Source organism: Callithrix jacchus, chromosome X, assembly GCF_049354715.1.
Source record: "Callithrix jacchus isolate 240 chromosome X, calJac240_pri, whole genome shotgun sequence".
Taxonomy (NCBI): Eukaryota; Metazoa; Chordata; class Mammalia; order Primates; family Cebidae; genus Callithrix; species Callithrix jacchus.
In genome coordinates this window covers 58,256,902-58,271,408 of record NC_133524.1, presented here as the reverse complement: position 1 = coordinate 58,271,408, position 14,507 = coordinate 58,256,902, and the positions used below count along the sequence as shown (strand labels likewise).

General features: G+C 41.7%; 2 pseudogenes; both read left to right on the top strand.

Annotated features, from left to right (window-relative positions):
- LOC103790964 (chromodomain-helicase-DNA-binding protein 4-like) overlaps positions 1–13,394 on the top strand; it is a 114,711-nt pseudogene extending 101,317 nt beyond the window's left edge.
- Positions 13,395–13,490: 96 nt separating this feature from the next.
- On the top strand, positions 13,491–14,160 carry LOC128930652 (histone H2A-like 3; annotated as a pseudogene).
- Positions 14,161–14,507: the final 347 nt, after the last annotated feature.

Sequence of the window (14,507 nt, the reverse complement as noted above, 5' to 3'; positions counted from 1 at the left end):
TCTCGGTAATGGCAGACGCCCCTCCCCCACAGAGCTGGACCATCCCAGGTTTAGCTGTGCTTGCCATGAAACTCTCAACCCCAAGCGTTTCCAATTGCTGTTGTTTTTTGTTTGTTTTTGTGGCCGTGAGACCCACTGAGCCTGATCACCTGGCTCCCTGCCTCAGACCCCTTTTTTTTAACTTGAACGGTTGACTGTCTCCCAGGTGTTCCAGTCACCTGCTGAAAGGGCACCGGGACCTGTGTGATTTTCCATGCAGCAACCCACTGCGCTGGCTGAAACAACGTCACTACCCGGGAATCTTCTGGCCTGGCTTTATGTTTCATTCCCATTTAAACAGATGAATGAGCTAATCTGCCTTTCTGGATCTCCAGTTGCCAGTTTAACAGGGCTACCAGACCAGTGTATTTTGTATGGAGAGCCGCTGTGCTGTGGCACTGGCCAAAACAGCTGCGCTGGTGACCTGTGGGGCTCCTCCACCTGGGAATCTCCTGGTCTGTGGGCAATAAACATCCATCTGGAAATGCAGTGTCCACTCACCCTCTGTGCTTTCACTGGGAGCTGCAATCCTGAGCTGCTCCTACAGTGCCATCTTGAATCTTCTCTGCTCACAGAAGTTTCTTATTACCCACCTTCTGAAGCCTGATCCTGTCAATTCATCACACTCATTCTCCAACCAGCCTTCTTCCCTTGCTGGTGAGGAATTGTGATCACTTGTAGGAGGAGAGGCATTCTGGTTTTGGGTGTTTTCATCCTTTTTGCACTGGTTTCTTCCCAGGTTTGTGGATTTTTCCACCTGTTGTCTTTGTAGTTGTTGACTTTCAGATTGGATCTCTCAGTGGATGACCAGTTTGTTGATGATGAAGTTATTTCTTTCTGTTTCTTAGTTTTCCTTCCAACACTCTGGTACCTCTGCTGTAGGACTGCTGAGGTCCACTCCAGGCCCTGCTTGCCTGGGGATCACCTGCAGCAGCTGCAGAACTGTAAGGGTTGCTGCCAGTTTCTTCTGCTGCTATCTTTGTCCCACAAGGATACACACCGGATGTCAGTCTGAGCTCTCCTTTATGAGGTGACTCTTTGGATATATGGGGGTCAGGGAGCTGCTTGAGGAGACAGTCGGTCCTTTATAGGAGCTCAAGTGCTGAGCTGAGCTCCGTTCTTCATTCAGAGCTGCTGCACAGGTATGTTTAAGTCTGCTGCAGCAGAACTCATAAACACCCCCCCTTTTTATTAAGTGCTCTATCCCAGGGTATTAGGGATTTATTTATTAGTTTTTGTTGTGCTGCTGCCTTTGTTCAGAGCTGCCTTGCCCAGGTGGAGACAGCCTAGTCACTGTCTGCCTGCAGAGGCTTTGCTGAGCTGCTGTGGGCTCCACCCAGCTGCCGTGTGAACTTCCCTGCAGTCTTCTTCATACAGGTGTAGTTAGAACTGCCTAGGCAATGGCAACCCAATATTTTTGAACTGTTTCTGTAATGGCGGGCTGCCTCAGCAATTGCAAACTACCTCCGTAGTGGTGGACTGCCTCGGTAATGACAGACGTGCCTCCCCCACATAGCTGGACCATCCCAGGTTCAACTATGCTTGATATGAAACTCTCAATCCAGAGCGTTTCTGATTGCTGTTTTTTTTGTTGGAGTAGGACCAGCCGAGCCTGATCATCTGGCTCCCTGCCTCAGAGCCCCTTTTTTTTTTCCAGTTGAAGGGTCAACTGTCTCCCAGATGTTCCAGTCGCCTGTTGAGAAGGCACCAGGATCTGTGTGATTTCCCATGCAGTGACCCACTGCACCAGCTGAAGCAGTGGTGCTGAGATTTGTGGTGCTTTTTTGCCCAGGAATCTCCTGGCCTGGCTCTCTCTTTCAGTCTCCTTTTTAATCAGCTGAGTGGGTGACTCTGTCTTCCCGGAGCTCCAATAGCTAGCTAAAATGGCACCTGGACCCGTGTATTTTGTATGGAAAACTGCTGCACTGGGGCACTGGTAAAACAGCTGTGCCAGCCAAAACAGCCACCAGCCACAACAGCCACGCTTGCAAACTGTGGGGCTCCTCAGCCTGGGAATCTCCTGGTCCATGGGCAATTAAAATCTGTCTGGAAATGTGGCGTCCACTCACCCTCTGCACTTTCACTGGGAGCTGCAAACCTGAGCTGCTCCTAATAGGCCATGATGGATCCAGCCCTGATACTTTGCATTATTTGGCATTCCTTGGCCTATGGCTGCATAACTGTACTGAATAATTTTGCCAGTGAAGTGAGTTCCTTCATCTCTGGATAAGGAAGCTGAGATACCCTGGGGTGAGGGAAGACTTTCTCTAAAAGTACTTTAACTGCAGTGGCCTAAAAGAAAAGGATACTGGCTATCTGGAAAACAGGCATGTGATGACCAATAGATATTGATAACCTTGAGAGATGATAATTTGTATAAAATCTATTTGCCAGTGTAGATGAGACCATGAGGACAAGGCTTTCATTCATGTCCAAACTTTACAGTCTCCTTAGCTCTGCTTTTGGTAGATGAGACATGTAAAAGTGATCTGTTCTGTAATCAAAGTAAAACTTTCCCACTAGTGTTTAGAAACAATATTATGAAAGTATTTCCCTTGCTGTAGGTCATTTTTTAAAGGATACAAAACAGATTTGGGGTAACAGCCTGTGGAGGAACCAAAGGACTGTCTAGATGTCGCCAGAGTTTGTCTAGATAACATACTCATCTTATTTTTAATTAGCCTTCTCTATATCTGTTGCTAACATTTGCTTTACCTTGAATTCCTTAAATAAGGACTCTCATGGGAGTTATGTACCATGAGAGCTAGTAAGGTTTTATCAGTGGGGTTGGATGGGCTTTGTTTTGCAGCTAGTTTTATGTTTGTCAACAAGTAAATTACCCTAAATTCGTGTATTTTGTTTAAAGGTGTGTCTGCTATCAGTATAGAGATTAATCTTGTTGTCTTGGAATAAGTGACAAACTTATGTTAGAAAATAGATTTGGCTACCTTAGCTGATTTGGCTTCTGTAAATTGACAAATTTTATTTTAATTATACTTTAACTTCTGGGGTACACGTGTAGAACATGCAGGTTTGTTACATAGGTATACACATGGTATGGTGGTTTGCTGCACCCCATCAACCCATCATCTACATTAGGTATTTCTCCTAATGCTAAATTGACTACTTTTGATGGCCAAATATAATCTATAATGACATAGGCAGCCTAGAATATACCTCAGGTTTTCAAAGATAGGATCTATCTATAGATAGTGAAAGACAGAGGACAAGTAAGGGTTTTTCAAATATCTAGGTGAGGAAGAGACAGAGACTGAGTGGCAGGTCTACAATTGTTGGGTTGTTAATTAATAAGAAGTAGAAGAGCGGCAAGCTTAGAGGTTTAGCATTTATAAAGAGCAATGTTGAGAGGTGGTAGTGGCAAAATTTGGTAGGAGGTAAATTTGAGTGGAGAAATGTTGAATTATCTTAGTGAGAAATGGAATTGGGACATCATCAGGTATATAAGAGTGTAAGATAGTTTCATTAATCATGCCAGCAGTAGCTTGAATGGGTTGGAAGCTGTGGTGACTGCCCATAGGCAAGGAGCCACAGGAGAATCCTGCAGGAAGTGCATGTGTGTGGATAATCTCCATCTTAGGGGATGTTTTGGCAGCATGTACATATACAGAAGGTGCAGTAAGCTTAGAGGAGGAGATGGCAGGTGTTTCATGGGTGGTGGTAGGACTCAGATTGTGGAAGGTTATGATACATGCATGCAGAATGCAGCCATCTTAGGGGAAGGATAGGAGAGTGGCATCAATGTAAGATTACATCATCCAGTAAAGGGTTTCATGAAAGATGATATGTTTGAGTATAAATACAGCCTAAAGTAAGACATTGCAGGAGGTTCACATGTAGAAGGCACAGTTGGTCTAATGTTACTTTCCACAGGAAGTGGATGAGTGGAGGGAAAATCGAGCTTACTGCAGCAGGCATCAGAAAGTGCATGAGTGAGGAAAGCACTCTACCTACAGAAGGAATTAGCAAGTGATGCATGAGTAGAGAATGCAGCCAATCTAAGTATTGTTTGATAGGAAGTTCATGGGTAGAATAATGAAACTGGCCCCTTATACCTTTATATCACAACGTTCCCCCAAGTTAACTCAATATTGATTACAGATTCAAATGTGAGATCAGAAACTATGAAACAATTGGAAGAAAACAAAAGAGAAACACTACATGACATTGATTAGACAATGATTTTTTGGATTTTACCCCAAATGTGCAGACAACAAAAGCAAAAATAGACAAACGGGAATACATCAGACTAAAATAGTTCTGCACAGCACGGAAAACAATTATAAAAATTTATCTCCAAAAAGGATTGGGAGAAAATATTTGAAACCATACATTTGATAAGGGGTTCATATTCAATTTATATCAAACACAAACAACTATAGCAATAAAAAAACTAAAATTAAAAAATGGGTAAAGAACCTTAACAGACATTTCTTAGAAGAAGACATATAAATGGCCAACAGATGATATATTAAAAAATACTCAGCATCACTAATCATTAGGGAAATTATAATTAAAACCACAATGATATGTGTCTCATACCTGTCAGAATGGCTATTATCAAAATGATGAAAGGTAACAAGTGTTGGTGAGGATGTAGAGTAAAGAGAACACTTGTACACTATGTTGGAATGTAAATTAGTACAGTCATTATGGAAAACCATATGGAGTTTCTTCAATAAAAGCTAAAAATAGAATACAATATAACCCAACAATCCCACTTCTAGATACTAACCCAAAAGATTTGAAATCAGTTTGTCAAAGAGATATCTAAACTCCCATGTTTACTGCAGCCCTGTTCAAAACAGTCAAATTACCGAAGCAACTTAAGTGCCTATCAACAGATGAATGGATAAGGAAAATGTGGTATGCACATGTGTCACTGAATGATAGAGACACATTCTGAGATGTGTTGTTAGGTGATTTTGTTGTTGTGTGACCATATCATAGAGTGTACTTACACAAACCTAGATGGTATTGCCTGCTACACAACCAAACTATATGGTATAGCCTATTTCTCCTAGGCTACATACCTGTACATCACATTACTGTACTGAATATTGTAGGTAATTGTAATACAATAATAAGTATTTGTGTAGCTAAACATACCCATATTATAGAAAAGGTAACGTTACACTAAAATGTTAAGAGGGACAACACAACATCACTAGGAAATAGAAAATTTTCAGCTCCATTATAATTTTATGAAACCACTGTCATATATGTGGTCTATCATTGACAAAAACACCATTATGTGGCATATAACTGTATGCATACACAATGAAATGCTTTTCAGCCTTAAACTAGATGGAAATTCTGGTATTTGAAACAACATGGAGAAAAGAAAAAATTAAAAAAAAAAGAAACAACATGGGTAGAATTAGAGAACAGTATGCTAAGTGAAATAAACCAGTAACAGAATGATAAATACAGCATATTCTAACTTAAATGTGCACTCTAAAACAAATTCACAGAAGCAGACTGAAGAATGGTGGTTACAGAGGTTGGAAATTGTGGAAATTGAGGAGATGATGGTCAACAGATATAAAGTCTAAGTTCACTTGGAGTGCAGGTTTGTTACATAGGTGTACACATGCCATGGTGGTTTGCTGCACCCCATCAGCCTGCCATCTACATTAGATATTTCTCCTAATGCTAAGGACAACTTTCAATGGCCAAATGCAGTCTGTAATGACATAGGCAGCCTAAAATATACCTCATGTTTTCAAAGATAGGATCAATCTATAGATAGTGAAAGATAGAGGATAAGTAGGGGTGTTTCAAATATTTGGATGAGGAAGGGACAGAGACTGAGTGCCAGTTCTGCAATTGTTGGATTGTTCATTAATAAGAGGCAGAAGAGTGGCAAGCTTAGAGGTTTAGCATCAACAGTGCCTATCAACAGATGAATGGATAAGGAAAATATGGTATGCACATTTAACTTAGCTAACTTTATAAGTTAACTAAGTTTAAAAAAAGAGTAACATTTTTGAGATTTATTGCACAGCATGGTGTATATAGTTAATAGTAGCCTCTTGTATATTTCAAAATTATTAAAGAGTAAGTTTTAAATGTTCTCAGAGCAAAAATGATAGTATTTGAGGTTATAGATATGTTTAAAAGCTTGATTTAATTATTTCACATTGTATTTATAAATTATAACCTCACTTTGTTCCCCATAAATACATAAAATTATAAATTATCAATTTATAATAAAAATTATATAGGTGAAGGTACTTCCCAGGTTAGGTAAAATTATATATATAATTATAATTATAAAAGTAATTTTATATATATTTATAATTATATAAATATATATATATATATAATGTTATCTCACCCAAAATGGACATGGCAGGAGCTGCACAGGTAGAAGGAGTATCCAGGCTATAACAGTATTCTGCAGATAATGCAGGCCAGAGGATGAAATCTAAAAAAGGAAGGACATGGCAGGTGGTACATGGGTTTATGATGAAACTAGATTTGTAAAAAACTTGGAAAGATGTGCTTGGGTGAAGGGCGAAGTCAACTTAATGGAAGACCAGGCAGAAAGTACACAGTTGTAAGGAGCTTCAAGTTCAGAAAAGAACAAGGAAAACATTCATGAATAGAGAGGGCAACCATTCCAGGGAGTGTGTGAGTAAAGGAGGAATTCAGTATGCAGGAAGATCAGGGAGGTAATACATTTGTGGTGAAAACAGTGAGCTTAGATGTTAATCTTTTGGGTTCTCTGGGCCACACTGAAAGAAGTAGAATTGTCTTGTGGCTCATATAAAAGATACTAACACTGGTGATAGCTGATGAGATTTTAAAAATTGTAACAAAAATGATGTTTTAAGAAAGTTTACAAATTTGTGTTGGGCTTCATTCAAAGTGATTCTGGGCCATATGTGGCATGCACACCATGAGTTGGAAGCTTGGCTTAAAGTAAAAGTAAGACATGGCAGAACGTGTAAGGTTGCAGAAGCCATCACATCTGGAAAAGGATTTGGGAGGAGATGCATTACTGTGAAGGGTACAGCCAGCCCACCATAGGACAGAGCAAAAGAAGCCAGGGTGGGGGACACAGTCTGCTTATAGGAAAACCAGGAAGAAATGAACAGTGGAAAGGTCACTGAACATATAAAAAGACATGGTAGCAGTGCATGGATGTTAAATGCAGCCAGTCTAAAGAAATAAAAGCAGCAGATGCATGGGTCAATTTTCAGCCAGCATAGGGGGATTATGCCAGGAGATGCATGGATTGAAAGTGCAGCCAGGCTACAGTAGGACCAAGTAGAATATGCATCATTGGAGGCTGCAGCCAGCCTGTGTCAGAAACCAGCAGGAGGTGCATGGGACCAGTAAACATCCAGGCTAAGTGAGATGTTGGCAATTGGCACAAGAGAAGAAGGAACATTCAGCCTATCACAGAAACAAGTTCATGATTAATGGGTGAAAGAAACATCTAACCAAATAGTAGACCAGAAGGTAGTGCATGGGTGAAGGGATAAACTAACCTGGTAGAAGACCAGGCAGTAGGTGTAAGAGTGGAGGTTATATTCAGCATAGGGAAGGGAACAGAAAGTATAGAAGTGAAGCATACAGTTAGCTTGAGGGAGGTAAATGAGTGTAGAAAGGATTCAAGCTAGATGAGTATTCTGATGAAGGCATATGATCTGAGGGGACAGCCAGAATGTATGGAACATGACTGGTGGTGCATGAGTTATGGGTGCAGCAACCCTTGGGAGGATCTGGCAGGAGGTTGGGAATGAAGGCAGCCTAGGGTAAAACTAGGCAGAAAATGCATAAGCGTCAAGAGCTTCATGCCTAGGGAAGGACTAGGATGACTTTCATGAATGAAGGAGAAAGCCACCAAAGGAGATTCTAGCAGTAAGTACATAAGTGAGAGGTATTCAGATTAGGGGAGGATTTGTGAGAAGATTCATTAAAAGTTGAAACCAGCTTCAGGAAGGATATGTGAAAATGTCCATGGGTAGCAAAGGCATCAAACCTATGGTAGGAATCAGGATGAAGTGCATTATTGCACGGAGTAGCCAGCCTAGGGCAGGGCATTTTAATAGCTGTGTGTGTGTAAAATGCAGCCAGCCTCGGGGAAGATAATCAAGAAGTGAATGGTGGATAGGTCATCCATATATGAAAGGACATAGTGTAAAATGCAGCCAGCTTAGGGAACTACCAGCAGAAAGTACATGGGTGAGGTCTCAACTAGCACAGAGAAGGTTATGTCAGGAAGTGCATGGGTGGAAGGTATAGCCAAGCTATCATAAAATGGGTAGAATGTGTGTGGTTGGAAGGTAAAATCCACCAAGAGGTTCATGTTAAGAGGAAAATTCCAGAGTAAATGAGGTCTCAGCAAGAGGTGCAAAGGAGAAGGAACATACAGTCTATGGTAGGACAGAGTGGTCAGATAATGGGTGGAGGAAACGTCCAGCCAGAGACAAGACCAGAAGTTTATGAGTGGAGGGTTCAGTCAGTCTAAAAGCATGTCAGGGCGTGTATATGCAGGCTACAGCCATATTAGGAGAGGAATTAAAAGATGATATACAGGTGGAGGGTGCAAACCACCAAGGGGTTGACCTGGTTGGAAGTGCATAGTGTGAAAAGAAAATAATATCTCAGGAACTCAAATTCGCTATATCAAAGGAAAAAGTTAAGCTTGGGAACTGAGTCATCCAAAATTCTGCCTTCCTATTGTTCCTAAACAGATAGCTGCAAAGAAAGAAGGCCACATATCTCCCCAGGTAGCTTCACTCACAAACTTCTTACAAGGAAATTCCTTGTGGGCCCCAAAATCTTTACCCTAAAATAGAGTTCTGTTTAATTTCACCCTAACAATGTGAATTAACAGCTTATCTTCATGTGTATGAGACAAAGGCAAGACTAGAAATCATCCCTCTACCCACCTTGACAGAAATACATATTTGACTTCTTCCTCTACTCTGTGTACTTTATATTCTCTAAAATACAGATATAAAGAACACCAGACAAATGCATGATTAACCATTCTTTCTCTTCTGCCTCCTATTTCCCTTTTAAATACTGAAATCTTCAACACCCTCTTTGGAAAGAGCATGGACCACAGATCTTACTGTGACTTTTGTCTTTTTATCCTGGGTGTGTTCTCAACCTTGGCAAAATAAACCTCTAAATTGATTGAGACCTGTTTTAGACACTTTTTGGTATACACTGGGAAGAGGAAACATCCAACAAAAAGGAGGTAGTTGCTAAAATGCATGCGTGGAGAAAATATTCAGTCAATAGTAGGATCAGGTGGGCAGTTCATTGCTAGATAGAGAATCCAGGCTAATGGGGTAAATGGCAGCAGTTGCAGTACAGGAAAGGGAAGCAAGCCTAGGGGAAAACCTGCAGAAAGTGCCTGCATAAAATATGCAGTGAGAACCACCAAGAAGTGCATGAGCACATGTGGGAAAATCATGAGTAGGTTCAAGTATGGAGGGTTCAGAAGTCCTAGGGGAGATTAGGCAGAAGATGCATTAGTAGAGGGAGCATACAGTCTAATGGTGGACACAGTGGGAAGTTAAAGGTTTGTGGAAGTATTCCATTTTCTAAAAAACCAGTAGATGTGAGTCAGAGGAGGGAGCAGAGGGTTCATGGGAAGAGTTGGCATTCAGCCTAAGGTAGAATTTGTAAAAATTACATGCATACAGCAAGCAGCAAATCCATACAAGGACCCAGTGGGTACTATATATGTAAAGGATGCACCCACGTTATGAGAGGAATCAAAAAGATTAACAAACATGTAGAATACAGCCAGAAGAACTGGCTAAATGTGCATGGTAAAGGAGGCATCCAACCAAGGTGGGGAATCTGTGGGTTTATATATGCAGGGTGCAGCAGGAATAAGATAGGATTAAGCAGACAGTGCAAGGGTGGAGAATAGACTCAATCTAGGGGGAAAAGTTTTCAGATGGTGTTTGGTTGGAGAGTGAAACTGGCCAAAGAGAGGTGCATAGGTGGAAGAAACATGTAGCCCAAAAAACTAATATGGGAATAAGCACATGGCTGAAGAGAGCATCCACCTTAGGGGTAGTCTTGGCAGGAGTTTCATGGATGAAGTATTCAGTGAGTAGATGGACAGATATGGCTATAAACTTATGAGTAGTGGAGCAGCCAGTATAGGGTAGGACCTAGCAGGAAATACCTGAGTCAAGGTTGCAGCCAAATTTAAGGACAGGGCAGAAGGCGCATATGTGAAGGGGACATCTAGCTTAGGAGTGACACTAAAGGATATGTAGAATGTACAGTCTTGAGAAGCAGTCACCAGGAAGTACATAGGTCAAATGAACATCTTTCTTAGAGTTGGACATAGTCAGAGCTGCATGGGTGCAGCCAACCTAGGAAGGACCTGGCAGAAAGTACACCAATGCAGTATAACCAGTCTAGTGAAGGGCCTAGCAGGAACTGAATTATGGAGTGTTCATCTAGCCTGGAAAAAACACTAGGCAGAAAATACGTGAATGGAAGGAGCAGAGAGCAGAGGTTAGGACATTGCCATAAATTCCTAAGTGTAGAAAACATCTAGTGTAGGGTAAGATTCAGCAGGAAATGTGTGGGTGGAAGAGCCATTCCACCTAAGATAGGACTCAGCAGAAGGTTTGTTGGTGAAAGGTCCCACCAGCCTAGCAGAGGACACAGTAAAATGTTGAGTTTTAAAGACTTTCTATCCTTGGGGAGAAGTAGGAGGAGATATATTAATAGAGGAGGGTGCATCCATTGTAAAGTAGAATTTGGCAGGAGAGATGTATTGTTGGAGGGAGCATGGGAGGTTAAGCATGGTTGGGGATGCATGACTGGTGTTGCATGGTGTAGGGTGGACCCAGCCTAGGGGTCATTCCATCAGTACGTGCATAGTAGAAAGGAGAATCAAGCAGGAAATATATTAGAGGAAGCAGTCAGGTTAGAAGAGGGCTTCATAGAAAGTTCATTAGTAAGTGGTTATACTGGCCCAAGGGAGCATCTGGCAAGTAGTTCGTAGTTGAAGCATACAGTCAGCCTAGGAGACAATATAACAGGAGGTGAATAAGTGGAGGGAGAATCCATTCAAAGAAAACTCAGCAGGAGTGGTGTAGCATTATTCTAGAGGATAAACTGACAAGACATGCATGGGAAGAAGTTGTATCCAGACTGAGGGAGAAGTAAGAAGAATGGGTCTTAGTGCTGAAAACAGCACTAAGGATCCAGAAGGAGGATCCAGAAGGAAGTGCATGAGTATCAGATGCAATAAGTCTCAAGGATGATTCGTAAGGAGATGAAAAGATGGAAGTTTCAGCCTTTAATTTTGAATAATTAATAATCAAATATATTACTACAATGTGGAGGTAGGAAAATTTTACATCCTCACACAATCAGAACTGAAGGTGTTTCCACATTACAGACATGCAGACATACAGGAATGGAGAAATAGAGCAGTTAATTTCCATTTTACAAATGTCAGCCATGATTCAAGAGTAAACACAGAAACAGTAAAAACGCCTGGTACAGATATCCAATAGTTGTTTCCTTCCCAGAGAGCATGAAATTCTTCATTGCTTTGAGCTGAAAAATAGACAGACAGAACACTGACACAACAGATTCTGTGGTTTCTCTCACTGAAAAAAGAACAGATCTCTACAAACTATCAATCTATTTAGAAAATATCCAAATGTTCAGATCATAAAACAAATTCTCGTCACATGCCCAAGCAAATGCACTTTTAGGTATATACACAAGACAATCAAAGACATGTGTTTATACAAAAACTTGCACACAAATGCTTATAGCAGCATTACTTATAATACCCCAAAGGTGAAAACAACCCTAATGCCCATCAACTAAGGAATTGATTTTAAAACTGTGATTTATGCATATCATGGTCTATTTTATAGCCATAAAAATGAATAAAGGACTGATACAAACTATAATGTGAATGAACCTTGAAACATATTAAATGAAGGAAACCTTTTTTTTTTTGAGACAGAGTTTCCCTCTTGTTGCCCAGGCTGGAGTGCAGTGGCACCATCTCGGCTCACCATAACCTCCACCTTCCGAGTTCAAGCAATTCTCCTGCCTCAGCCTCCTGAGTAGTTGGGATTACAGGCATGTGCCACCACACCTGGCTAATTTTGTATTTTTTTAGTAGAGACAGGGTTTCTCCACGTTGGTCAGGCTGGTCTCAAACTCCCGACCTCAGGTGATCTCCCTGCCTTAGCCTCCCAAAGCGCTGAGATTGCAGGTGTGAGCCACCACAGCCGGCCAAGAAGCCAGATTTCAAAAGGCCACATATTGTGTTGTACTGTTTATATAAAATGACTACAATAGGCAAATCCATAAAGATAAAACATAGGTAAATATTTGCCAGAGGCTTGTGGGGAGATGGGAATAGGAGTGGCTGCTTAACATTCTGGAATCTGATAGGGATGAGATAATAATGAATGTAGTGTAGACACTAAATTGTATACTTCAAATGGTTAAATGGATAAATTTTATGTTATGTAAACTTAGTTAAAAAGTAAAGTAAATACAAAGCCAAAAACTAAATTCCCAACCATGATTTTCAACAATGGGAGTAACTTATTGGCTATAAAATAAGCCAAAAACAAAACAAAACAAAAGTGAACCAAAAATAAAACATTAAATTAGCATAGAGGAAAAAACAAATTATAAAAACAGAGTCAACAAAGTACTATTGGTAAATTGGATTCACATAGAAGAGACAGTACAACACATGTTAGGCTTTAAACTTGCATGTGTGTGGTGCACTTCTGTCATCAAAGTTTACATGGTTCTAGCCAGTAAATCAATTGGACATATCAGTGTGTCCTTCAAAACAAGTAAAAATAATTATCAAGGCTGTAAAATCCTGACACACAAATGTGAACACGTTAAAATATTTATCACATAAGAAAGTTGGCAGATATAACCAATAAAATGGAGAATACAAAGTACAAAAACCAGCATACAGATAAGGAGTACTGAGATGAATATGTCAACGGAGGCAAAACTGGTTTGATTACTGTTGTGTGTATTGGTGGGGGGAGACTGAGCCTACTGTTGAGGTCTCTATAGGTTGAGCATGTCTCTCAGTTACCTATAACATACAATTGGATGTAAAAGAGCTTAAAGACAATGCAAGACTAGAATCAGATAGATAACATGGAGTTGTATCCTATGAACAAGGAAAAGATTTTCATTGAAACACACAGTTTTTGCTAGAATGTCAAAATCGGGTAGATAGTTGGCATTCCCTTAAAAAGAAGTTCCCGTTACTAGGGTGACCAGGGTCCTCTCATGGGCTTTTCTAGGCTGAGGCCTGCTCAGGACCCAATGGACACTAATGACGTCACAAAGTGGAGGTTGTCACAAAGGAAACTCCTGACCAATGAGGGGCTGGAGCATGAGGTACAGTGGGCGGTGTTAAGCACTAGTACATTGAGAGGCTCAGGCCAGCAGGAAAAACAAGCTGTGCCAATCCGGGCAAACCCCAGAAAACATCATGGCTGGAAAGAAAAGCATTTGCAGCTCCTGTAAGCCTAGGAGACAGCGCAGTTCCCGTTCCAGCAGAGCAGAGCTGCACATTCCCGTCAGTCGCGTGGAACACTCCCTCTGAGAAAGTCAGTATGCCCAGCGCCTGAGCTCAACAACACCTGTCTTCCTGGCTGGTGTTCTGGAGTACCTGACAGCCAACATCCTGGAGCAGGCGGGCCAGGAGGCCGAGAACAGCTGCAGGGTGTGTATCACCCCAGAACACGTGCAGAGGGCACTGCAAAAGGATGAACAGCTTAGATGGATCTTGGAGCTGGAAGTTGACACCCCATCTCAGGTATAAAAAGTGTCCCAACTCGAGGAGGAAGAGAAGGAGGGAGAGTTCCTTAGCTTTGGAGAGGAGGAGAAGAAAGACAAGGGTCCCTGAGTTTCAGAGAGGAGAAGATGGATGGGGCGAGTTCCTGAGTTTTAGAGAGGAAGAGATGAAGGAAGGAGGATTACTGAGTTTCAGAGCCATGCAGGACTTCATCAGCAACCTCTTCCAGCTGCCAAAATTCCCATCTATGAAAGACCCCAGGCTGCTTCCATCTTCCCAAGCTATTAAACTGGGTAAATCCATGACAGCGCTTCTGACTCCTCTCAATTTCCATCACTTTGTGTGGGAGGTGTCTGTGAGACATCTAGGAGAAGCTATTCCTAGAGAGTTGAAGGAGTGGAAGGGGTGGCCAGTGTGGGGAGTGTTTGAATCCGTGATTTTAGAGGGGGCAGTTTTCAATGGTGATGGTGAGGGCACTGATCCTGGTGGGAGGAACTGGCTGGGGTAGACACAGAGACTTCCTCATTGCCTCCGACAGGAAGGCCTTGTGAGGCCAGGGAGTTGGCTGGGGGCCTCCGAGGCTTGTTGAATTCCCAGCCTTATGCTGGGGCCTGGGGTGGAGCTGCAGTCTCTCACTGAGGCGCGGGAG